Source organism: Schistocerca serialis, chromosome 3 (genome assembly GCF_023864345.2).
Source record: "Schistocerca serialis cubense isolate TAMUIC-IGC-003099 chromosome 3, iqSchSeri2.2, whole genome shotgun sequence".
Classification (NCBI taxonomy): domain Eukaryota; kingdom Metazoa; phylum Arthropoda; class Insecta; order Orthoptera; family Acrididae; genus Schistocerca; species Schistocerca serialis.
The window spans coordinates 381,911,807-381,939,616 of record NC_064640.1 but is presented as its reverse complement, the minus strand read 5'-3'; positions in this window follow the sequence as shown (position 1 = coordinate 381,939,616).

Sequence of the window (27,810 nt, the reverse complement as noted above, 5' to 3'; positions counted from 1 at the left end):
CCTCCTTCCTGGTCGAATGACTCGAACTGTTCGGCCGTCGGACCCCCTCCGTCTAATAGGCGCTGCTCATGTATGGTTATTTACATCTTTGGGCGGGTTTAGTGATATCTCCGAGCAGTCAAACGGACAGTGTCTGTTACACAACATCCACAGTCAATGTCTATATTGACGAGTTCTGGGAACCGGGATCATGCAAAAAGTTTTTTGAATGTGTGTAATAGGGATGAATGGATTGACGCAGCAGCTGCGGAGATACAGTTCATGAACTCAACCCATGGAATTACTTCATTCTCCAATATTTGTTCTTGGGGAATGACTTCAGTCGTTCAGGGACAAATACGTAAGTAGTAGAGGTAGTAGTAGTAGTAGTAGTAGTAGTAGTAGTAGCAGCAGCAGCAGCAGCAGCAGCAGCAGTCCGTTTTCCTCCTGTCTCCTCTACAATAATGTATTGCACATTTACATGCAATACTTATGTGAGATTTATTTTCTAAGTGCAGACGATGATAATACTGCAAGGAGATGGATGAATACAGATCCACAGGACGAACTTGATATAATATTACAGAACATCGTGGTGAACGATCATGTGATGAGTTCCTCCGGACTGATTCAGATGCCAATAATTTTGAGCATAAGTAAACAGATTACAAAATTATTATAGATGTCTGCATATATATTTTTTTACATCTCCACAACCTGACAGGGTGATGACGTGTTCACCACTAGCAGGTCCCTCTATATCGCGGACGAAAGTGTGGCAATTCGGTCCATCAACATCAAGTCATGGTCTTACATCTCCTACTCGTTTTCTGTGGTCTGGGCCATGCTCTCTGAGGCATGGACCATCTCGCGACCGTCCTGGACCTTCTTGTCAGTTGGTCATCGCCTCGAAGTCACCTTTTGTCTACCACCAGCAGCCATTCAGCCCGCTCTATTACGGACCTCCAGGTAGATCCTGCAAATGAATTTGATTATTCTGTGGTTTTCTGGCACTTTTGGGGAGAGCGTCTTACAACCCCACATTGACAATACTAATGCTGGTTACCGAGATCTACCACCTTCTTTACTGTTTATTAATCCGCTTTAGAAAGGAAGTTCTCTTGAATCATCAACGACCAGCTGTATCACCCACTTAAATCGAACGCAGTTATATGCTGTGAACTCACGCAAGCCCTAAAGAAAGTAGTGATCAGACGGAAAGAGTATTGACTATTTTTGGGGGAGAAATAGTTTGATATCACTGGACGAGTCAATCGCAGAGTGATTTGGAACATTTACCAAGAGTCATACTCGCCCATTTTTTTGAAACGCAGGAAAGAGTCGGGTAAAGCGCTCAGCAGTGTGTTCTACCTTGATATGTACTCGCATGTTCTTGATCCACTTAACGAGCGGTCACGTTTCAGCCTTCTTCCGAAAGATTTTGCGACTGAAAAGAGTATGTTAGTGTCCAGAGTACTGTCCGGGGCGATGAATATTGCTAGTCATCGTCGCTTCTGGCTTTCAATAGAAATTACCCTAAATATGGAGAGAATACGTATACACATAAAACGTTTGATGCTTCAGGCATTATAACTACAAAGGCATCTCATTCCCCGCAAAACTTCAGGATGTACCGAAATTCGAGAGGCAGAACCCTGATTACACAGTTCAAGATTACGGCCTGCATGCAGATAAAAGAACCTAGAAGATGACGAGGGGCACACTGTGCAGAAAGACGAAAGCATAAACTAGCTGGATGCCTATACTTTTGAAAATTAGCCGGTCAGCGCCCCTGACACGTCGATTTGTTGCCATTATACGAGGGAGAGAAACAACACTACCCATGAAACTAAAACATGTCCCACATACTTTCATCCCAGTTGAGTGTATAAGAAGAAAAACGACATTTTTGTCGATGTTTCAACGCTCTTACCAAGAGTGAGTGTCTTCCTGATTCCTCCCCACAAATTTGTTTGTTATACTTGATTACATAACGCAACACCACAACTGTAATGAACACTACTTAGAAAAGCTATGGTAAATGTTTACCTGTAACTTTAAAATCAGGTGATTTACCGATTTTCTGTAAATTTGCTCTATTCTTCGAGAAAAATACAGACCAATCCTCTTAAAATTGTTCAGAAAAGTAAATAAATGATTAATATACCTAAACTAGTACCCAAAGGTTGAGCTAGAAAGACCGATCGAAGGAAAGAAAACGAATGTGAAAGATCATTAGCTTTTTGTTATTATCTCCAAAAGTTTCAAAAAGAAAATGGTTCAAATGGCTCTGAGCACTATGGGACTTAACATCTTAGGTCATCAGTCCCCTAGAACTTAGAACTACTTAAACCTAACTAACCTAAGGACATCACACACAACCATGCCCGAGGCAGGAGTCGAACCTGCGACTCCAAAAGTTTCATTCAAGAATAATAACACGAAACATTACAGTCAATAATCTTATCCTAAGGTGATAAGTTCTGTGTAACTACTAACGTATTGCTTTCCTCGCAGCAGGTACCGGAATTGCTGCAGTTGTTATTTTCTTTGCTTTTTACGAAGTATTAGTGAAGACATTGTCCAGTAAAGCTTGTGAACGTCTATTCTCACGTAATTCAGCGAATATCGAATTGTGAAACCTTTGTATTAATTATCTGTCCCACGCAAGTTACTAACTAGATGAGAATAACGGTAGAAGCAATCGGATGCCGTCTGTGAATTACTTATGCGGTTTTTACTTTCTCACTAAAGTATACTTCAACTTGCTTCACCTTTGCTTCACTCGTATGCTATCATCTAAGGGCATAAATTTTTCATGTTAGCAGGACTAGCTTAATTTACAAGTAGATTGCTGACGCTTTTATATGTGCTGTACCAAAACTATTCATGTCCTTTGACCTAACCGCTTCCCACAATTTCAGTTGACTACCTAGCTGGAAACGTCGCATTTTTTCAGATTTTTTCAGCACTGTATTTTTATGCACTTAATGTTCTCCCAGGAGTTTTCCGAGCTGCATTTCATTAATTCAGCTTAGCTTAGGCTCTTGGTGTCCTGGCTGACATAATAACGCAACACATTATTGTCCTAATATTTAGTATATTAACTGCAGTGTTTGAAGCTAATAATCAATGAATATTTGAAATTATTTGTGTGGTTATCTTCCTTCCTTCAGTCTTTAAGTAGTCGTCAGATGACTTTGTCAGTGAAGAGCTTCAAATGGTTCAAATGGCTCTGAGCACTATGGGACTTAACATCTGAGGTCATCAGTCCCGTGGACCTAGAACTACTTAAACCTAACTACCCTAACGACATCACACACATCCATGCCCGAGGCAGGATTCGAACCAGCGACTGTAGCAGTTGCTCGGTTCCGGACTGAAGCGCCTAGAACCGCGGCCGGCGGCGAAGAGCATGGAACTGAATAAATAGAGCAATACGATAATGGTAGGTAAACGACTTCCTTGAAGAAAGATGTATTAGAATATAACAACTTATTCTCGACATGAGAAAAATACGGATAACAGTTTAGTTACTTCTTGCGTAGCTTTTATTAATGGATCACTTGTAGTTACTGTTTTAAGATACTTTCAATATTGCTCTTCATGTTAGAATATCCTGTCCTAATAAGAACAAAGGATGATGAAGATAATGTATCGAAAATCTAGCATGTGAAAAAATTATTCTAATTTGATTGCCTTCTCTCTCGCTGTCATGTTCTTTCTATGGAGTCTTCTATCGCTAACCGTCACAAATCTGCTAAGTATCAACATTATCAAGATTTATTGATCAGACCTATTATACTTCGAACAATAAACACTACAACCACCATTATTTGCCCCTTTGCCGACACACTAGTAATAGACCAAAGTTGCCATCAGCGCATTTTGTTAACACAGGTTACCTACATCAGGGGCAGGTATGCACTCAGGGGCAAACCTATTGTTCTCCTTTGATTGACAGGTACTTAACCAATTGTTCTCCTTTGGTTGACAGGTTGTAACGGAACTGAAATGATGGTGGGCTGACAGTAATTTGGAGCCCGCGCGTCGGAAACGGGCGCGCTGGTGTGAGACTGCCCGGGAGTGCACCCTGATGCCATCTATTGGCGAAACTGGGAATTAGCGCTGGCTCTCAGACAATGTAGTCAAATGTATTCTTTTTCTTGGTAATTATAAGCTATTACTGTATGATTTAATGTTATAAAGCGCTAGTAGTAAATTATTATGACTGGTATGAACTCCAGGGTAATAAATATAAATATTCTTAAATACTAAATGATTTCGGTGAAAAGGTGGTAGGGGAACGCCCCCACTCTTGGTGATACGAGCGTAGCTAGAGGTAGCTGGAGACACAGGGACTGAACAATGGAATGGCCTGGGGAGTGTTGACGTGAGCGGACGTGCGTAACTGTGCTCACGCAAAAGTGATTGTGCAACAGCGAAGAGGCGAATATCGTCGCCGTTTGTGGAGTGGAACGCGACGAATGGTTGTCGAAGCCGTCTCTATGCCACTGGGGCTGAGTGTAAGAGTTCCTGCACCCAGATTTTATGGCGGACGTGCAGTAGCTTATACGAGTGCTACAGCTCGTAGTTCCAGCCGCCATTAAGGGCACGAGGCGTGAAGAGGAAGAGCTGCGTTAGCCACATGCATCTCACCACCAGCACCGACACGTCTACCCAAGGCAAGACTGCTTGCAATTGTTAAATCGAACTTTGTATACATGTAAAAGGAGAATACCAGTTTTCTTTTATGCAAGTGCTGAGGACAGAATATAGTAATGAGTAAAATTACGAGGCATGTTGTTCATTGTAAAGTGTAGTAACCTGAAACATAGTGTAGTGAAATCAGACTGAGGCCACCATCGCCTCTTTCATTTACAATTATTTTGGGTGTAGAATACTTTAGCGTATAAGAACCAGAAAAGAGCAATGGTCACACCAGAATGAGTCGCCTATTTATAGTTACTTAAATTTTTCTGAGTAACCTTTCAAGTAAAGTCACTTAACTAATTCTACAGCAATTGTCCAAAGAGTAATATCCAAAATCATTAAATAAGTTGAAGGATAGAATTTTGTTAACCTAAGTTGCAAAAGTTGTCTTGGTGGTAATTACCAAACCAACTCACAGAAATTGAGAGAGTATTTGCTTTGGTAGAATCACCTAGAATGATCAGAAATAGTAATATTCAGAATTAAGAGTAAAATTCAACTCAAGCCGTTTCACTTTGAAACGAGCCAAAAAATTGATTTATTCTTTTGCTCCTTCAGAGCTGGCGACCGTAGTTATAAGTATTTTCAGGAGGATTCGACGGTAAGTCTGCTGCTCTCGTCGTGCTGATAGGATTATCCACTGCTGCTAGCAGTGGTGATTGGATACATAAGCTCACTACCAAGTTAAGTGGGTCAGGTAGGCAGTGTTACCATGTGAACTGTAGGGCACTGTAGGCCGTGGATCGAACCCGTTCAATCATCACAGCTCTTTGGGAAATAGTCCGATTAGGAGTGTACTAATCCAATAGGTAAATACTGGCGAGTAACGGTCAAAAATGTATACGCAAGTGAATTTAGCAAGGCCCATGTAGCACCTAGTTAATGTGGTGTAATGGCGAGGGTAGGAGTGGAGTAAAAGTGAGCTGAGCTTGTGGCAGCTGTGCTGTCTTCAAAGATTAATAACGTGAATTCACTACTACCTCTTACCATTAGGGCTGAGCTATTTACGGTTAAAATACGTAGCAGTAAGCGCAAAGGCGTGACAGCTACAAGTCCGTATTGGCTTTATACATACGGAAGTAGGAAGCGGGTCATTCCGTCAGTGGAGGGGTTAAAACAACTGAGTCAGTTGAGAACATACCCCATTTACTGATGGAAAGATTCGGCGGTTCGGTCGCATGTGGCGACTGTGACAGGACATGCCAAGTTTGTAGAATAATGGCTGCAATAAAAGTGTTTTATGTAAACTGGTAGTTTCAAGAAAATTTTAAATTTAAAATTCTGTTGTAGACAAATATACCACAATTGGTAAGTTCAAGACGACAACCTGCAAAGCAGCAAAAGAAAGTCCAATAGTAGGAGTTAAACGAGTAATACTTGGTTTAATAAACATTTCTATTAGGCACGAAATACAGCAGCATAAGATGGAGTCGAATAGTAACAAGCAAGACGAAAACATTACAAGGTCAGACCCAGAGTTAGGGACCATAGATACTGTTGTAGGGTTGGAAAATCCTATAGATGAATCCACACCCACAAAACAGGAGGAACGGGAGGTGAAACCAAAGCTAGTGAAAAGTGAACCCAATGTATCTGTGGATACAAGTCACAAGGGAGAGGATATGGAATTAACAAGTTTGTTAAATAGGATGATGGCGCAAATTCGAGAAGGGAATGCTAGTTTGAAAGCAGAAATGGCTAGTCATATATCCCAATTGGATGAAAACCTATCTGGTAAAATAAAAGCCAATTTAGATATTTTGAATACGCAAAGCCAGCGTATCACAGAGGTAAACAAATCAGTAAATAGCATTAGGGCTGAAATAACAAATGTTCAGAGAAAAGTCACAGAAATAGAGAAAAGATTTGATACCGAAATTCAGAGAATAGAGAAATCAGTGGAACCTTTGGTTAGTGAAAAATTAGAACCGATAATTGAAAGTAAATTACAGGTGATAGTACCAGTTGTAAAGAAAGAGATTGTTAAAGAAACGGCAGCTGATATTGAAACACTGCGCAATACCATGTTGAGTTTTGATGCATGTGTGCAGGAGCAGGAAAATACACTGCGTAATGAGATAAAATTGTTAAGTCAGCAAGTTCGGAATCAGACGTTTCTTAACTGTAGGGGTATCCCAGTGGTAATGCAAAAATCGGAAATACTGAGTAGGGAGGAAAAATACGATCCTCAAAAGAAACAAGGTGGATGGCATCCAATGGATTTTATAAAAAATTGTGAACGTGTCTTACCAACAGACATGTCGGATAAAGAAAAAATTAATTTAGTAATAGACGCTTTAGCAGGTCATGCTAAACGTTGGGGATTGAATTTGGATATCGACAATTTGAAGTTTACAGACTTCAAAGAAAAGTTCCTTGAGGAATTCTGGGGCACACAACAGAGGGATAGGTTGTGGAGAGAATTCGTTGTCGCCAGAATGCCAGAACATGGGCGTGGGCTCATGAAAGAATACTGTGAAGGATGGTTCAAGCGTTTGGAGTATCTTAAAGATCGTAGATCAGAATCGGAGATAGTGTGGGAGTTGTGGAAAAAGCTACCTGACGATTCAAAGCGTTATGTAGGATGCACTCATCGAACATTCGATGAATTTTTAGAAAAAATCGAGAATGAAGATAGGTGGCGTGAAACTAGAGAGTTTCGAGGTTTCAGAAATCAGAATGGAATAGTAAAAGGTGGTAGGAATGAACCGCAAATTAACATGATGAGAGGAGGAGGTCGAGGAGGTAACTCTCAGCGAGGGAGAGGACACTATCAGGGAAACGGGATGCATTATCAAAATCAGGAAAACTAAATACCGCGCAGGTCAAGGGCCTAACGCGCGCGGAAAGAAAGAAATGGCCCACATATAGGGAAGATCGGAGTATTCAGTACTATAGCAGGATAGTGCGTCGTTCGCCTGAAGAGCAGTTACATAAACGAAACTTTGCGAAGTATAATGCAGGGATACAAACAGAGGAGAGAGAGCAGGGAGGAATTATTAAGGGAAATGAAGTAGGAAAAGAATATCGGTCAGATGTGATGGCTCACGTAAATGAAATAAGTACAATTCGAGGTCAGAATGACGAATTGATGAAGGAAGAGTCAGAGAAGGCGTTGTTTGTCGGTAGGGATGGCAACTGTGCAGAGAGGCAGGGGCAAGGTAGGAGTGATGTGATTTATGGTAAAAGGTTCGTACGAATAGTCGACGAATCGCATCGAGAAGTAATTAAAGAGGAAAGGGTGGATAAGAAAAAGGGGCATAGTGCAGAGACGCATGCCGATTCAGAAATTACCTCGTATGCAGAATATGTACATCAGCTCAAAAGCCAGCCAGCACAATTAGAAAGATCTTCCACTCAAGTGATTAATTTGGACCCGAATATGACAGTGTTAGAGAGCCATACCGATTATGATGTGTACCTAGTGACAGCAAGAGTACATGACTGTGATGAAGATTCTTTTAAAGAAATTAGAGAAAGTGTATCTAACCAGGAGAAAGAGTGTTGTGATCCCTGTAGTACTGAAGCAAATGAGTTGAGTGCGACTGGAATTCCATTAGTAGGGGAAAATAATGAAAGTAAGAGTGGCGAATGTACTATCCAACAAAGGGAAAGTAGAGAAATGGATTATAATTTGCAAGAATTATTTGAATCCGAAGAAGGTCATATTTCTACGGAGGAGGAATTATCGTCAGAATCATCAGAAAGCATCCAGGGAGAAAAAGAAGTAGAGGAAGTTTCCGATTCTGCAACCGAGAGTTCAGGCATGACAGATTCGGATGAGAACGAGATGGCATTAAAGAGCCTAGACGAAGGACTATTGGAAAAAGTGGTGAAAGAATTTAGGATGAAAAGGAGAAAGAAACCTCCAGATGGAATGGTCAGTATAAAAACCGGAAAAATAATATGGCAAGACTTGGCGGTGGAAAAGGATTTATTATGGGAAGATAAAGAAAGTATGAAAGAGGACAATAGGATGCAAACAATCCTACCCATTAATATATGTGGATACGATTTATATGTACTGGTGGATACGGGTGCTCAAATAAGTGCTATTTCGCACACATTTTTTGAGATGATCAAAGAGCAACGAGGAGTAGTCATGATGCCAGTAACAGGTGTTAAAGTGATAGGGGCGACAGGGAAATGTAGTAAACCTGTTAAACATCAAGTGATGATGGAATTTAAGATAAAAAACAAGCTATTTTCGAATGCATTTTTAGTAGTTCCAGAGCTCAGTGCTGAGATCATTTTAGGCATTGACTGGTTAATAAAACAGAAAGTAATTATAGATTGTGACAAAGGGATAATAGTTTGTAAAGTTGATAGTGCGGTATTAGAAATACCATTTGAATCATCTAGAGTAATGGAAGAGAACCAGCTGAGATGGGTAGAATTTAGAGATGATCATGATTCAGGAATAGGTCAAAGATTCGATTGGTTTCTGGTGAGGCAGATAGTTGAAGATGGAAATAAGGAGATACTCCTTCGAAATGTAGTGGATAAAACGGAAGGACTATCTGATGCCCAAAGGGAGAATCTATGGCAAATTCTGAAAGAAAATCAGGAGGTATTTTCAGACAAACCGGGACGAGTGATAAATTATGAGTACTGCATGGAGGTAGAGGAGCATGAACCTTTCTTTAAACCACCATATAATGTACCCGTGTCTAAGAAAGAAGCAGTTCAAAAAGAAATAGATAAAATGGTTTCATGTGGGGTCATTGAACGGAGTTCTAGCCCATATAATAACCCACTAGTGATAGTAGGTAAGAAGGATGGGAGTGTACGAATAGTGATAGATGCTCGTACTCTGAATAAAGTAGTGAAGAGGGAGTTGGATCGTCCAGAGAACATAGATAATTTATTGCAGAAGTTTAATGGTGTAAAGTACATGACTAGTTTAGACCTAACTGCAGGATACTGGCAAATCCCATTAAGTGAGGAGTCTAGGAAGTACACGGCATTTTTATTCAATGGCAAATGCTACCATTTCACAGTGGTACCATTTGGCCTAAATACTTCCGTTTCAGTGTTCATTCGGGCTTTAGACAAAATTTTAGGAAGTGAACTTAGTTCGCTAATCACGGTTTATGTAGATGATCTGTTAATTGCTACAAGGACATGGGAAGAGCACATGGAGTTATGCGACAGGGTGTTCAAAGCTTTAATTAAAGGAGGAATGACCCTGAACCTGAAAAAATGCGAGTTTGTGAAGAAAGAAATAAAGTTTTTAGGTCACATAGTAACACCAGAGGGAATTGAAAAGGATCCCGATAAAGTCAAAGCAATAAGAAATTGTCCGGCTCCCAAGAATAAAAAACAACTAAAGTCGTTTATAGGACTTTGTTCCTTTTATCGTAAGTATGTGGATGATCAGGTGTTCAATAGCCCACATCTGAACAACCTACTTAAGAAGAACAGTGTGTATATATGGACTGAGGAATGTGAAACAGCATTCAACCGGCTAAAAGACAATTTGGCTAAAAACATAAAGTTATGGCACCCTGACCTGTGTGAACCATTCCACATGGCAACAGATAGTTCAGATTATGGATTGGGAGTATCCATATTTCAGGAGGTAATGATAGATGGGGAAAAAACTCGTAGACAAATAGCATTTGTGAGTAGAACCATGTCTAAGTACGAAAGAAACTATACGGTTTCAGAGAAGGAGGCTTTAGCTATAGTATGGGGTTTTAGGAAATTTCAACTTTTCTTATGGGGACATAAGACTGTGGTCCATACAGACCACAAAGCTTTAATATTTTTGAAGGACTGCAGATTGTTACATAACAAGTTGACCAGATGGGCGCTGTTTTTACAACAATTTGATATAGAGATCAAGTATGTTAAAGGGAAAGAACATGCAGTACCGGATGCTTTGTCGAGATTACCAGAAGGATGTGAGACACTAGAAAGTGTAAAGAATAGGGAAGATGTTTTTGAGGTGAATTACTTCAAAAAAGCGGAAGGAAGAGAAAAAATTAGGGAAATATGTCGGAATATGCGAAGATATCAAAGTGATGATGATGCACTCAAGTCGGTAAAGGTCAAGTTTGACAATCCGGATGCAACTAACATAAGGGCTTCATATAAAATACATAAAGGTGTACTGTATCTTCAAAAATTAAATAATCCAGGGAAGTGGAGAGTATGTTGGCCGGAACAACACACTGAAGTGCTGATAGATTATGTTCACTTGGCATATGGCCATTGTGGTGCACGGAAGTGTACCGATAAGTTAGATGAATGCGTTACCTTTAACAACATGGCACGAAGGGTAGCACAGAGGATAAGATCTTGTGATCTATGCCAAAAGGCGAAAGTAACAAATGCGACTAATCAAGGGCCCATGCAATCAATAAAACCTGATGAAGTATTAGAAATAGTAGCAGTAGATATCTTTGGACCATTACCGAAAACCATGGGGGGTTTTGTGTACATATTTGTAGCAGTTGAACTTTTCTCAAAGTATATAAAGCTATATCCCTTGAGAAAAGCTACTGCCAGAGCTGTGTATGATAAAATGGTGTGTGATTATTTTGTGAAAGTAGGGAAGCCAAAGAGAATACTATCAGATAATGGTGTTCAGTTTTGCTCAAAAATGTGGAAGGATGGGATAACTGAGAAACAGGTAGAAGTGGTCCATATCTCAGCTTATCACCCATCAAGCAATCCGGCAGAAAGATATATGCGTGAGATAGGTCGGTTATTTAGGACGTACTGCCATAGTAACCACAAGAAGTGGGGCATGTATGTGAGTGAATTCGAAGAAATCATGAATTCATTAACAAACGAGAGCACTGGATTTACTCCAGAAGAAATCCTGAAAAAGACGAGAAGTAAAAGTCTAGTAGAAGACCTACTAGAATTTCCAGATAGAGTTGAATTAGATTATGATAGTAAAAAGAACTTAGTAAAAGACAAGATGAGAAAACAAGCAGATGCGAGAATTCGTCGTCATGACGAAAAAGTAAGGAATCCTAAATTCAAAATAGGTGATCTCGTTCTTGTAAAAACACATGAAAAGTCAAGTGAAATTAATAACGAGATCAGCAAATTTAAATATATATATAATGGACCATCTAAAATAGTGTCCATACCCAATGTGAATGCTTATTATTTAGAGTACCCATTAACAGGCAAACGCCTGGGAGTAAGAAACATAGTGGATCTCAAAAGGTATGAGCCACGAATTCTACCAGATTGAAAATAAATATATAAATAAATATTAAAGTAAACCAATATGTAAATAGTTTTGTTTCTTTTGTTCTATGTGAAAGGTAAATGTTCACTAAAATATGTTGCAGTATTCTAATGAAACTTCTAGTTTAAGTAGAGACTAAACAGACTGGGAAAGACTGAGCTTCTAAGAAAGCCTTAATAGATGTGTAAATAAGTGTTGTGGAAGAGGTAGAAAAGTGAGGAGGTAAAGTGAAAAGGACGGGCTATAAAGTAATAGGCGCTTAACGTGTGTTTTACTTGCCTGAGATAAAAGAAGTGTATTTAAAATTTTGTAAAAAAGATGTTTAAAGTGTACTGTGTTTAGATGTAAGAAAATTGTAAAGAATATATGTAAATCATTTATGTAATGTTTAGCAGGAAAGATAGAAAGAATTGGTATTTAATTTTAAATAAGTAATATAAGTACCGAGGTGTATCAGTAAGAAAGGGAAAACCCTTGGTAAAAAGCTTAACGAAAATTTCAGATTCATTATAGGAGAGACTTCTTATTGAATTATCACTGTTAGATACTTCAATAAGAAGTGGGGCATGTGTAACGGAACTGAAATGATGGTGGGCTGACAGTAATTTGGAGCCCGCGCATCGGAAACGGGCGCGCTGGTGTGAGACTGCCCGGGAGTGCACCCTGATGCCATCTATTGGCGAAACTGGGAATTAGCGCTGGCTCTCAGACAATGTAGTCAAATGTATTCTTTTTCTTGGTAATTATAAGCTATTACTGTATGATTTAATGTTATAAAGTGCTAGTAGTAAATTATTATGACTGGTATGAACTCCAGGGTAATAAATATAAATATTCTTAAATACTAAATGATTTCGGTGAAAAGGTGGTAGGGGAACGCCCCCACTCTTGGTGATACGAGCGTAGCTAGAGGTAGCTGGAGACACAGGGACTGAACAATGGAATGGCCTGGGGAGTGTTGACGTGAGCGGACGTGCGTAACTGTGCTCACGCAAAAGTGATTGTGCAACAGCGAAGAGGCGAATATCGTCGCCGTTTGTGGAGTGGAACGCGACGAATGGTTGTCGAAGCCGTCTCTATGCCACTGGGGCTGAGTGTAAGAGTTCCTGCACCCAGATTTTATGGCGGACGTGCAGTAGCTTATACGAGTGCTACAGCTCGTAGTTCCAGCCGCCATTAAGGGCACGAGGCGTGAAGAGGAAGAGCTGCGTTAGCCACATGCATCTCACCACCAGCACCGACACGTCTACCCAAGGCAAGACTGCTTGCAATTGTTAAATCGAACTTTGTATACATGTAAAAGGAGAATACCAGTTTTCTTTTATGCAAGTGCTGAGGACAGAATATAGTAATGAGTAAAATTACGAGGCATGTTGTTCATTGTAAAGTGTAGTAACCTGAAACATAGTGTAGTGAAATCAGACTGAGGCCACCATCGCCTCTTTCATTTACAATTATTTTGGGTGTAGAATACTTTAGCGTATAAGAACCAGAAAAGAGCAATGGTCACACCAGAATGAGTCGCCTATTTATAGTTACTTAAATTTTTCTGAGTAACCTTTCAAGTAAAGTCACTTAACTAATTCTACAGCAATTGTTCAAAGAGTAATATCCAAAATCATTAAATAAGTTGAAGGATAGAATTTTGTTAACCTAAGTTGCAAAAGTTGTCTTGGTGGTAATTACCAAACCAACTCACAGAAATTGAGAGAGTATTTGCTTTGGTAGAATCACCTAGAATGATCAGAAATAGTAATATTCAGAATTAAGAGTAAAATTCAACTCAAGCCGTTTCACTTTGAAACGAGCCAAAAAATTGATTTATTCTTTTGCTCCTTCAGAGCTGGCGACCGTAGTTATAAGTATTTTCAGGAGGATTCGACGGTAAGTCTGCTGCTCTCGTCGTGCTGATAGGATTATCCACTGCTGCTAGCAGTGGTGATTGGATACATAAGCTCACTACCAAGTTAAGTGGGTCAGGTAGGCAGTGTTACCATGTGAACTGTAGGGCACTGTAGGCCGTGGATCGAACCCGTTCAATCATCACAGCTCTTTGGGAAATAGTCCGATTAGGAGTGTACTAATCCAATAGGTAAATACTGGCGAGTAACGGTCAAAAATGTATACGCAAGTGAATTTAGCAAGGCCCATGTAGCACCTAGTTAATGTGGTGTAATGGCGAGGGTAGGAGTGGAGTAAAAGTGAGCTGAGCTTGTGGCAGCTGTGCTGTCTTCAAAGATTAATAACGTGAATTCACTACTACCTCTTACCATTAGGGCTGAGCTATTTACGGTTAAAATACGTAGCAGTAAGCGCAAAGGCGTGACAGCTACAAGTCCGTATTGGCTTTATACATACGGAAGTAGGAAGCGGGTCATTCCGTCAGTGGAGGGGTTAAAACAACTGAGTCAGTTGAGAACATACCCCATTTACTGATGGAAAGATTCGGCGGTTCGGTCGCAAGGTACTTATCCTACTGTCCTGCTAAAAGGATCCTTTCCTTTGATATAGTTTATTTATTTAGTTAAAGAATTATTCCATAAATTGATTGCTCTGTATGGAATATTGTTTAACCAATTTAGACAATGTGTGGTATATTGTTTATTTAAGCAATTTAGGGGTTTCAAGGCAGTGTATCGAATATAGTTTATTTATTTAGAAAATATTTCAGGAAATCGATCACCACCGCCGCCACTCCATCCCTGCCCCTCTCGCCCCATCCCCTCTCCCCCTCCCCTCCTCTACCTGAAAATTGGCCGCTCTGCAGTGGAGAGGAAGGATCTCATGAAGGAAAATTCAAGGGTATATTGTACTTTTATTAAAAAAATCAGTTTGCGGGGATTGGACTTCACTTGCTCATCACTATTTGCTGTTTGGAAAGACACAGGTTGCATTTCTTTTTTTTCTTCCAATTGCGTAATGAATACAGAAATGAAACACGCATCACACGAAATTACACTGGCAAATCTTTTGATCGCGCCCGCCCTCCCCTGACTACTGGGCCACACAGGATGTTACCCCACACACTCCCAGGTGTCGGGATGCACTGGCAGCCCCCGTAAAGTGACGACGCGGACGTCAGCTGCCGAACCACATGCAGGTGTCAGTTTGGGTCTCACAAGGGCGAGGTGGCTGCATCCCTTTGATACATGACACCTGAGAAATACCTGTCGAATACGTGTTCACCTAGGCACTGTAGCTGGCGCAATGATGCAGAGCTGCAGGTCCAGCGCTATAGAAATCTGTTATAATGCTTCGCAGAGTAGCTCAAGGTGCATTGTCCCTAGTGATCCTAACAGGACATGCAAGCTGATGCATCCCTGCAAAATGTTAGTATAGCGACTCACCAACTAAAGGTTCTCAATGGTGTACTGGTGTCACTTGCCTATTTAAATAAAAGCCAAGTCGACCTCTAGGAAATTGTAAAGTGTTGAAGAAATAGTTGACAGTCGCTTTTCTAGCACCTTTCATGATCTCTCGTTTTATAGAAGAACAACATACCCTTGAATTCTTGCCCTAATTGGAACTGTTTATGAAAATAGCCCCAAATAATACCAAATGCATTTTTTCTGATGGTCCTAACGAGACGTCGTGTGTTCCATTCCTGGAAATAATGATGTCCTGCATTCAACGTATGTCTCAAAAATGGTAAACGTTCTCACCGCTAAAAGAACTCATCATGTCTGTGTACGGTTGCGAAAACACCGTTGATCATCAACAGACAGGTAAATCGTAACAATTACGCAAACACATATCAAAGCATTGTCCTACAGAAGAGAAAAATGGTTGGAATTTTCGGTGTCCTACAGCTACTGGTCTGGAGATGTCCTAATGCACAGTGGTGGATGAGTGACGGCATCCCCGCCAGAGATGTATGGTCTGCTTCAACTTGTCTTTAAACACTTGCTTTCTCAGAACTTTCTATAGATAGCTTGCCTCCATATTGTTCAAATCAGTTTTTAGATGTTCCTACATCCTGACACAAAGGATGAATAGAGCATTATGACTGGCTCTTATTGAATTTACCTGCCAAATTACTGATACCGCCGATGGGGATGCACTGTCCACCTTTTTCTTCTTTCTGCAGACGAGACTTTCGGCAGTAAAAAACTATTTTGTATAGATCACCATATTGCACCAACAATTAAAGCCAGCGAAGCGGTCCACAACTCATCAAATATGGAAATACTGTTACTCAGTTACAGTGCCCTGCCACTGAATATGGGAGCTTGAATATTTAAAGCGTTTAACCAATCTCCAACCCAGCAATATTTCACCACATACCATGTCGATGTAGTAAACATACAATTCGTGTCCTGCGCCATACAAAATCGCCCCTTTTATATCATTCGTATAGCTATCGACCGCCAGACGCTCGTACATATACCACGAAAACAGACAGCATAAGCAAATGCACTGTAGGTATACTACACACTGCTTTAGATATTTCCCGTGAGGTCAGGTGGTTATCCACTCCCGACATGTGACCAGAGCGCCCACAGTGTACCCAAGTCACTCTCAGAACTGTTGTACAAAGGCTGAATTGGTAACCCTCGACACAAAGACGTCACTGTTTCTGGTCCTGTCCTGCTTGCTTGCATTCTTTTCTACACCCATCTCCAGACTCCGAATTGAGTAACTATAAACTTATTCCTTATGCGAATATAACAGATTCCAAATCATCCCTATAATTTTCAAGGTCAGTAAGGTGTTTCTTATGTCTAGAGAGAACCAGTAAACATGTCTTCCATCTGTCTTTCGCCTGCTAGATGCACACACCACAATCGATGTTCCCTCAACTAAATTAAGGTGCGAAATGTGCATAAGACAACTTACATGGGAGGGAATAATGGTCCAGCACAAACATACGCCCATACTGAATCTTCTCAAATTTCCATGCAATCACAAAAGCTCTCAAATTTCCACGCAATCACAAAATCTGTCCAACACATACTAAGTATTAGTTTGCTATTCGGTCGTATATTACAGCTGCTAACACCTAGCGCAAATTCACTATTTTTCTGATTTGGGTGGGGGTGGGGGGGGGGTGTTAGTATAGCACTGTACTCGATAGCATCCAGTCGCCTCCAGCAACATATTCCACATTTGTAGTGCCTTTGCTCTGTTTTCTGTATGTCTGTATCTGTGCATTTGTCGTGGACAGTTCCTGTTACTAAAATAGATGAGTGTTAACCTCCTTAACATGGATGCATCTAGAGAAATCTTGTGCACTTGGACTGGCGAGGACTCTGCAAGGTCCATTCATTCACGAGACGCGGAATGTAGCGGTCTACTTCTGGTCAGCTGCAAATTAAATCAGTAACGGTGCTGCACGGCGGGTTGGTCAAAGACAGTGCGAGGGGGCCTTTCAGTCTCTATTTTTATCCTAAGACTCTGAGAATTGTCTGTGACTCCCATCCACGTTCGATACAGTTCCCCACAGTCGTTTAATGAACAAAGTAAGAGCATATGGACTATCAGACCAATTGTGTGATTGGATTGAGGAGTTCCTAGATAACAGGACGCAGCATGTCATTCTCAATGGAGAGAAGTCTTCCGAAGTAAGAGTGATTTCAGGTGTGCCGCAGGGGAGTGTCATAGGACCGTTGCTATTCACAATATACATAAATGACCTTGTGGATGACATCGGAAGTTCACTGAGGCTTTTTGCAGATGATGCTGTGGTGTATCGAGAGGTTGTAACAATGGAAAATTGTACTGAAATGCAGGAGGATCTGCAGCGAATTGACGCATGGTGCAGGGAATGGCAATTGAATCTCAATGTAGACAAGTGTAATGTGCTGCGAATACACAGAAAGATAGATCCTTTATCATTTAGCTACAAAATAGCAGGTCAGCAACTGGAAGCAGTTAATACCATAAATTATCTGGGAGTACGCATTAGGAGTGATTTAAAATGGAATGATCATATAATGTTGATCGTCGGTAAAGCAGATGCCAGACTGAGATTCATTGGAAGAATCCTAAGGAAATGCAATCCGAAAACAAAGGAAGTAGGTTACAGTACGCTTGTTCGCCCACTGCTTCAATACTGCTCAGCAGTGTGGGATCCGTACCAGATAAGGTTGATAGAAGATATAGAGAAGATCCAACGGAGAGCAGCGCGCTTCGTTACAGGATCATTTAGCAATCGCGAAAGCGTTACGGAGATGATAGATAAACTCCAGTGGAAGACTCTGCAGGAGAGACGCTCAGTAGCTCGGTACGGGCTTTTGTCAAAGTTTCGAGAACATACCTTCATCGAAGAGTCAAGCAGTATATTACTCCCTCCTACGTATATCTCGCGAAGAGACCATGAGGATAAAATCAGAGAGATTAGAGCCCACACAGAGGCATACCGACAATCCTTCTTTCCACGAACAATACGAGACTGGAATAGAAGGGAGAACCGATAGAGGTACTCAAGGTACCCTCCGCCACACACCGTCAGGTGGCTTGCGGAGTATGGATGTAGATGTAGATGTAGAGATAGATCGTAAATTATGCACTATGCCCAAGGTGCTAGAAATATGTAGAGCTCTGTCTGGTATACTTTGATGATGTATGTGTTTGCGAAATACAATGAATGGACGTACTAAACTGTCATCTATCTACATTCGCAATGATACTGACACAGTAGAGAAGGGCCAGTTTAGCTATGGTACTGAAATTGGGAAACATGCTGTCATATCATTGGTCGATGTTGAAATTACTGTAAAATCGCTAGAACTGTTTGCACTATCAACTGTGATGCTTATTATTACAGTATATCTAGGGTGTCTTTTCCATCCCATCTGTCCACTGGCTCGCTGTTGGTTACCACATAATGATTGACATCACTTGTTTGAGTTGGAGAAAGAGTTTTGATGGAGGGGCGACAGCTTATGAGGGTGGCTAGCACTGAAACAGTGATCGCATGCATGACTGCAATATGAGGAATCAGTCAAAGCGGAATGCAGAGCTATCAGCTATTCCATCACTGTGACAGATGAGTTTAAATGTAGAGGTCGTCAATCACCTTCGGACTGCAGTTTGGATACTTTCCACAACACTGCCAAACTTTTCCAGTTTCCTTATCTAGTAACTGTCTTTTATTTAAAATCATCCAGCAGTAGCAACATGATTTACACCATGCAGTGTCTAGTTTTCTGCGAGAAGCAATGGATCAGACGGTTTTAATGTCAGTAGAGTACCTGACAGACCTCGAAGTCATGGCGGAAAAAACAAAATGTATGGCAAGGTGTGTTACAGCAGAAAAAAAACAATGTTTCAAACAACGACACAGGGTCACAGGGAGTGTCTCTTGCGGCTTACAATACAGTCCTTGGGATACAATCATCCTCCTACAGTAGAGGTGATGAAACTGGTCTGTGCAGTGGGTCAATACATGTATATTTCATAGAATCGTCACTTGTGCTCGATGCTGGCATGCATGTGGTATTTGTTTTCTATATATGGGAGGAGAGAGATGCGCTAAAAGTGTTATCGAGTTCTGTATCGGATGAAGGTAGTGAAGATTTCATAGTTTGTAATTTCTCTCTGTTGGATGGTGCAGAATAATGATGTCGAATGTTGGGGTGATAGACGTGAATGGGCCCTGAGGGATGCAGATCTGTAGTACCTCTTTGTAGTTTGGAGAACCATCCTTCCCCCCTGTTCCCGTACTGTCTTTTATATTACCTCGTGTTGCAGGAGGCGGCTTCGTTTGGTGGTGACCTTACACATCATGCACAGCTGGCAGACACAATCCTCTCACAATGACTTATCTTAGCCTGTTCCTACATGGGTTGCAGAAGGTGATAGATATAGCTTTCTCCAACTTCTATTCAGTTCTGACTTACACTGGAATGATCACATGCGCAAAGCTGCAGGAATGGTAGCGCAGAGTCTGAAGGGCAGTTGTAAGATACATAGGGACTACCTGAAACCACATTGGAATATTACTGTAGCAGATAGGTTCGAGAAAGGTGACTCGTTTCGAGATATGAGATTATAGAAATATGATTCTCTTATGGCTGTAATCATTAAAGGACTTCACCATCAGATACAATGCAGGTATGTGGTTGAATTGACAGACTTCATTCCAAATCATAGACATTATTTCTATCAAAAGTGTAACACTATAGATCTGCAAAGCTAGTATACATTTCTTGTGATCTCAATCAGTACACCATCTACTACTGTTTGTAATCCTTCACAACCAACCATCGCCTATGGGTTAGTGGACATATCACAGAACCTCTGACATGGCATCGAGACAGAATGTGTTATAAATACTGGAGAAATATCTAGTGGCGGCATGAGGGAGTTGTAGATATCGGTTTCATGCCTCACTCCTAGGCAGAATCACTTTCAAAAAGCGGTAACTTTATTACGAGGTTGCACTGTCGGCGAAGTGTAACCACACAGCTTGTCTGATAATATACACTCCTACAATCACTGTTTATATTCAGTACCACGGTAATTGTCTGGAAAAAGACATCATTTGGAGGTAATGCCATACCTCGATTTATAAAGCCAGTATAGCTTTTAACATGGGTACTTGTGTGCACATGTAGAACCAAGACCACTTGGTACAGTAACATACAGTAGTTGTTTGCGATTGGGTTTTTTAACATCTGCCAGTTTGTAAGACGATTACGACTCTCCAAGACACAATGGTAGCACTCGCAAGAAAAACTTATGAGACATGTCCACGCATCACTGACTTTCTCTCAGCATTATTTTGTATTGTCAGCAATTATTTATTGGCGAAGTATTATGCTTAGTAGTAGGGGATGTGTGATAGGTTCACCTTGAGCATAAGGCTTATAAAGTATGTGTTTGTGTTCTGACATGTGCAAAGGAGATGACTATGTCCAGTTGTATGGAAGGTATGGATTTGACATGGAATACTGTGATAGCAAACAGAAAAGTATGTCAGGTCATAAGAATGGTACATATATTTCTATTTACAGAACCACAGCTGTCAGCAAGGTGTATTTCCAATACTTCACTCACTGTCAAATGTCATCCAATTGAGACTGCAATCATAACATTTAATTGTAAGTATAGCTATCAAATATGTTTGTGACCAATTTCCTAGGATAATTCTGTCTAGTGGTGCGTGACTCGCCAGCGGTGGCCTGTGGTGGGAATGATTCATGTTTCCAATTCACAGAAGCAGTTGTCCATATGGAGAGGCCTGTTGGGGTGTAGGAATGTAGCTGACATAACCATGTCCTCCTCTAGACAGCTGAAAAACAAACTAATACTTAGTATGTGTTGGACAGCTTTTGAGATCGCATGGAAATTTGAGAAGATTCAGCATGGACGTGTGTTTGTCCTGGACCATTATTCCCTCCCATGTAAATTGTCTGGTTAACTGCTTCTGCACATTTTGCGCCTTTATTTAGTTTAGAGAACATTGATTGTGGTGTGTGCATCTAGCAGGTGAAAGACAGGTGGAATACATGTTTGCTGGTCCTCTAGACGTGAGAAACACCTTAGTTGACTTTGTAAATTATAGGGATGATTTGGAATCTGTTACATCACCAACATTGGTATTGGCGAGTCGAAGTATCAGTTTCCTCTATTTTTTTCGAGTTTTCGTGTAAGGTTCTTCACATATGGGGTAAGTTTTTAGTTACACAATGGTTTACAGCATGCCCTACCTGGCTAAAGATTTGGATTCCTAGAGAAATAATTTCCAGTCTATATCTTCAGAATTATGCTGCAGGAGCAGTGCTGCCATGCAAGCAATATTGCTATGAGCTTGAGATCGAGAAGTATCGCGAAAATGGTGTGATATTCTGACAAACTATGCGGAATTACATATCTTCTTGTAATCCCAGAGATGGGTGTAGAAAAGCAAGCAAGCAGGACAGGACCAGAAACAAAAACATCTTTGTGTCAAGGGATACTGACTCAGCCTTTGTACAACAGTTCTGAGAGTGACTTCAGTCCACTGAGGGCGCTCTGGTCATGCGTCGGGAGTGGATAATCGCCCTATCTCAAAGGAAATATCTAGTGCAGCATGGAGTATACCTAGACTGCATGTGCTTATGCTGACTGTCCTCGCGGTATATGTACTAGTGCCTGGCGGTTGATAGCTACACATATGATGTAAAAGGGGCGATTTTGTATGGTGCAGGATACAAATTGTATATTTACTACATCGACATTGTACACAGTGATATATTGTTGGGTTGGAGATCAGTTTCAGGCTCTAATATTCAAGCTCCCTTCCTCAGTGGCAGAGCAGTTTATTTCAGTAAGAGTCTTTCTGTATTTGACGATCTGTCGACCACTTTGCAGGTTGTAATTGTTGGTGCAATATGGCGCTCTGTACAAAATAGTTTTTTTACTGCTGAAAGTCTCATCTGCAGAAAGAAAAAAAAAAGGTGGACAGATCTTCCACACTGGCAGTATCAGTAATTCAGGAGGTAAATTCAATAAGAGCCCATCATAATGCTCCATTCATTCACAAGACATCCTTTGTGCCAGGACGAAGGGGTGTCTAAAAACTGATTCCAACAAGATGGAGGCAAGGTATCTATCGAAAGTCCTAAAAAAGAAAGAGTTTAAAGACAAGTTGATGCAGACCCTCCACCTCTGGTGGGCATGCCGTCAGTCAACCTCCACTGTGGCATTAGGACATCACCAGAGCAGTAGCTGTAGGACACTGAAAATTCCAGCGATTTTTCTCTTCTGTAGGACAATGTTTTGAAATCTGTTTGCGTAATTGTTACAGTTTTCCCATCTGTGCTTAGACAGTGTTCTCTTTCCCAACAACAAGAATAATTTAATGATTAATGGTGTTTTCGCGACCATGCACAGACATGATAAGGTCTTTTAGCGGTGAGATCGTTTACCATTTCTGAGACATATGTTCAATGCAGGACATCACAATTTCCAGGAAGGGAAAACGTGGTGTCTCGTTAGGACTATTAGGAAGAATGCATTCAGTGTTATTTAGGGCTATTTTCATAAACAGGTCCTGTTAGTGCAAGAATTTCCATGCAGTCAAGCTGAGACATCACGAAAGCTCCTACAAAAGCAACCATTACCTATTTCTATGACACTTTACTATTTCCGAGAGGTCAACTTGGCTCTTATTTAAATAGCTGTGTTACATCAGTACACCATTGAGAACCTTTTAGATGGTGAGTTACTATGCTAATATTTCACAATGATGCATCAGCTCACATGTCCTACTAAGATCACTAGGGACAATCCACCATGAGATATTCAGGCAAGCATTGGAACAGATTTATATAGCGCTGAGCCCACAGCTCTGTGTCATTGCACCAGCAACGGTGCCTAGGTGAACACGTATTTTGACAGGTATTTCTCAGATGTCATATCAAAGGGATGCCGCCACCTCATCCTTTCAGGACCCAAACTGACACCTGCACATGGTTCAGCAGCTGACGGCCGCATCGTCAGTTCATGGGGATTGCTGTTGCATCCTGACTCCCGGGACCATGTTCGGCAGCGTACTGTGTGGTCCAGTGGACAGGAGATGGCAGGTGGTGTGTGCTTTACGATCGAAAAATTTGCCAGTATAGTTAGGTGTGATGTGTGTTTCATCACTGTATTCCATGTGGAATCGGAATAAAAAAAAAATGATCAATTTAATTCCTTCTCACAAGACTTGCACCTTTGTAAACAGCAGAGAATGATCATCAAGTGAAACCCAAGCCCCAAAATTAAAAAAAAATAAAATAAAAGAACAATATACCCTTGAATTGCCCTTCATGATGTCCCTCCTCTCCACTGTAGAGGGGGGGGAGGGGGAGAGGCGAGTGGACGAGCAGGAGCAGGGATTGGGCAGCTTGAGTGGTGATCAATTTCCTGAAAAATTCTTTAAACAAATAATAAATCAACTGTTTTCCATACACTTCTGTGAATCCTCTAAATTGTTTAAATAAACAATATAACATGTATTGCCTAAATTGTTTATACAATATTCCATACACAGCAATCGATTTGTGGGCAAATTCTTTAACTGAAGAATGAAACTATATTCCATACATTGCCATAAATTTCTAAACAATATCCTATACATTAGAAATTGGTTAAACAATATTCCATACACTAGAATCGAATTCCCTCCAAATGACCAATCAACTGAGTCTTATTCTCGCCAATTTTCGAGAGGGAGAGTGGGAGGGGAGGTAGTTTATGACTGAGTGGAGAGGTTAATTAATGGATAAATTTAATTAAGTAGTCAATCAAATTGATAAGAGTGAGAGGGACTATTCTAATAACTCAGACCTGAAAGTGTACTAGTAGCAGCAATGGGTGAGGTTTTGCTGAGGGTTTGGGGGGGGGGGGGGAGTTGTAATAGCTTAAATGCCTGTCAATCAAAAGAAGGATCCTTTTAGCAGAACAAGAACAATAGGTTAAGTACCTGTAAATCATAGGAGTACAACAGGTTGGCCCCTGAGTGCATACCAGCCCCTGATGTAGGCAACCTGCACTAACAAAATGCGCTGATGGCGGCTTTGGTCTACTACTCACACCATGATAAATCTGTTTTCATTGCACAGTTCAGACCCACCATGATTTTGAAGTTGTGGAGGTAATATTCAGACATCCATACAGATTGAGGGTTGCAATAAAGTATTTCGATTGGAAATGACAAGATATTCAGTATTAGGAGTCGACGACAGACCATTCGGATTTCTTGATATGATATTACGAAAAACAAAGCATGTGTCTTAGGACATAACTTTATACATGTGGGCATTCTGTAAGTTGAGACTTTGTGAGAGCCAGTTTATAGTATCGTGAAAGTTCGGTTTACTGACTCGAGCATTTCGACTGCCATACATTTTAATTGACAACTGACATGTGTCTTTAATACCATTAAACAAAACTCCCCACTATGCTCAGTTCTGAAGTAGACGGATCGTGGACACAAATGTAGAGGAAACATAAATAAGCTACACACGTTTATTTAACAATGAATTGCAAATAAATCTGTAAGTTACAAGAAACAAATACACCATATCGTAGCTTGTACAATGTACAATAAATTCAAATGAGACTGGGGTTGTAGATGAAACTGATGGCGTAGCCTTCACAATCAAACGGCGCATACAGCCCTCCTGACAGCTGTCTCCACAAATACATTGACAAACACAAGGCTCTGGAGAAATCTAAAACACACACATAAAATCATTTTACAACATAGCATTAACAGATTAAGCGGTCAATAACGCCACAATTCAAAAACCAGAAAACAGCTTTGAATGTATCAAAACGTAGTCAGCGAATCTTGCCGTAATAAAACACTACAATCAATGAAACTTACGAATCAATACATAAACCATATATTGTTTACCACAAGAATTGCGAGCAAAAGTGGCATGACTTTTTAAAAATTAAAATTCTTTAAATTGGTAGATCCTAAGAAGGCTTTGTTTAAATATGTTTTAAAATAATAAAGTTAAACAAAGTTAAAACCAATTACCTCTTATTGTCGGCTCACGATGGCCACCCTATCCAAACCAGTCAGAATTTACAGGCTAGCTAGAATCTTTCGATAAGACGTACGTCAAAACACAGTCATGAAGAAACAATTTAATTGTAATTGACCTTAGTTGTGGTTACAGGAAAACTGACACTACTTGAATAAGTGAGCCAGAAAATGAACAATTATTACACCGTACTAAACAAACCACATAATGAAACACAATGCGGATTTTTTGCCCTTCTTAAAACATATACAAAATACCTAAGCATGTGGGCCCCTTGTGCCCACTGAACATACGAAGCCTGAAGGCAAAGCCGCGCAACGTAACATCAAACAAATAAGTGAGCCTCTTGTCGCAACGCAAGCCAAACCCGTTTACATGCAAACACAACGCCCACCATTTTAAGCACTGAAGAGTTGCTTGATACTCACCATAAAAATCCATCAGCATTCAAAATCCGCAACTAATAGAGGCAGCTCCGTCTGACCCGTCCGATCACAACAAATAACACCTCTAGTAAGGAACTGTATTTACCTACCGCACGCTACAGCTACCACGGCCAGTCCCCTCCAGGCCTTACTGTGTTGACCATCAAACGACAGCTTCGTGTCAATCAGCTAGAGCAACGCCACACAGCCCGCACTCTCTCTTCCCTGGAACGGAGACAAACAACTGAGTAGCCTGAAAGGGCGCTACTAGCCAAGCTCCTGGTACACAAGACACTGGCGAACGGGTACTCACGCCGCCGGCGGATGCGGTCCTTTATCCCGACTCGAGCGACTCGGCCGCCTCCTATCGAGGCGCCGGGGTAGCGCAACCTCGAGTGTGGTCGCAGACCTTTCCGTATCGATAGCGAACCAGCTCAAAAACTACTAGAAACTGTTACCTCGTTATTAATTAAGAATGATCACAGCAAGGGTCGTGGCGAAAGTCAACAGGCAATTGGGACAATGAAAACAGTAGCTACCGCAAAGAAATAACATGATAATGAAAACAAATAGTCGGGAAATGGTAAGTCACTTTTGGAAGTGGACCATCAGCAGTTCACGATTTTAAAGGTGTCATCAGTAATTTGGCGATTGTTGATAGAGATGAGACATAGGTCTAGGAACTTCAGTCGACTGCGAGGATATTGGATATAATGACTTATTTGAACACAAGGACACATTCAAACATAGACGAGTACGAATTGTTTGCCTGACAGAAGAGGGCGTTTATTGAAATTCTATACTACCTATAGCAGCATCTGGAATCTTTTTATGTTTAGTTATTAATTTTTGTAATTTGGGCTATGTGACGTTATTACTAGCTCATCAATCTTCCAGTCTCAACCAAACCAGCGGACGAAATATTTTCTATCACTTAAAAGAACACACTGGTCACTTTGGACCGCTGTAGTAGATCAGACAGTCATGTGATCCTCCAACGCTAAAGGAAGTCTTAGTAGCGATGCGATATGTATGTGCTAGTAGGTTGTCTGGAATCAGCGCAGTAAGACAGGTGCATGTGGCGATGTGACAGAGTGGCACAAAGGAGTACTCTTGCTTGGACCTATCCATGACCACACCATGAACGAAGCTGCCCGTATTGTCGGTGTGTCAACACGGACTGCCCAAAGTGACTACAAGTAGTGTTTTACAAAAAATGGTTCAAATGGCTCTGAGCACTATGGGACTTAACATCTGAGGTCATCAGTCCCCTAGAACTTAGAACTAGTTAAACATAACTAACCTAAGGACATCACACACATCCATCCCCGAGGCAGGATTCGAACCTGCGACCGTAGCGGTCTCGCGGTTCCAGACTGCAGCGCCTAGAACCGCACGGCCACTTCGGCCGGCCAGTGTTTTACATCTCGCAACCATGTAACACGGCGTGATTGTAAAAAGATCCTAGTTGGCAAGGACCACAGACAAAAGTCGTGCCTTGACAATGATAACTGGTTTCTAATGCGTCAGGATTTGATGCTGTCGGTGAACGCAGCTCCATATTAACGATTTTCCGAGCTAACTCTTTGAAGGTACCTACATGTTACGGATATTTCTAGTCTGGTATCTCGTAAATGGACATCGCTCGAAATGGCACATAAAACTGCACGTCTTCAACACAGAAACTGGAGATCAGCTGATTGGAGGCGTGTCTTATCCTCCGATAAGTCGCAAGTTTGTCTCTTTCCAACGGAAGAGAAACATCGAATGCCCCGACAGCCCAATCATGCGCTTGTCCCATAAAGTTTCGAGGATGTAGGTAAGGCCCGAGATGTTTCTGCGACACTTTGGGGGTGTTTTCCATGCTATCACTTATGCTCAGTCATCCAAGGATACCGTGAACATGAACATAGAAGTTTTTTTCGAGATTCTCGGTGACCAAGTGTTACCCTTCCTTCTACAACTTCATGATTAACATGCTGTGGAATTTCCGTCTTCCAAGATGACAAAAGCCGTC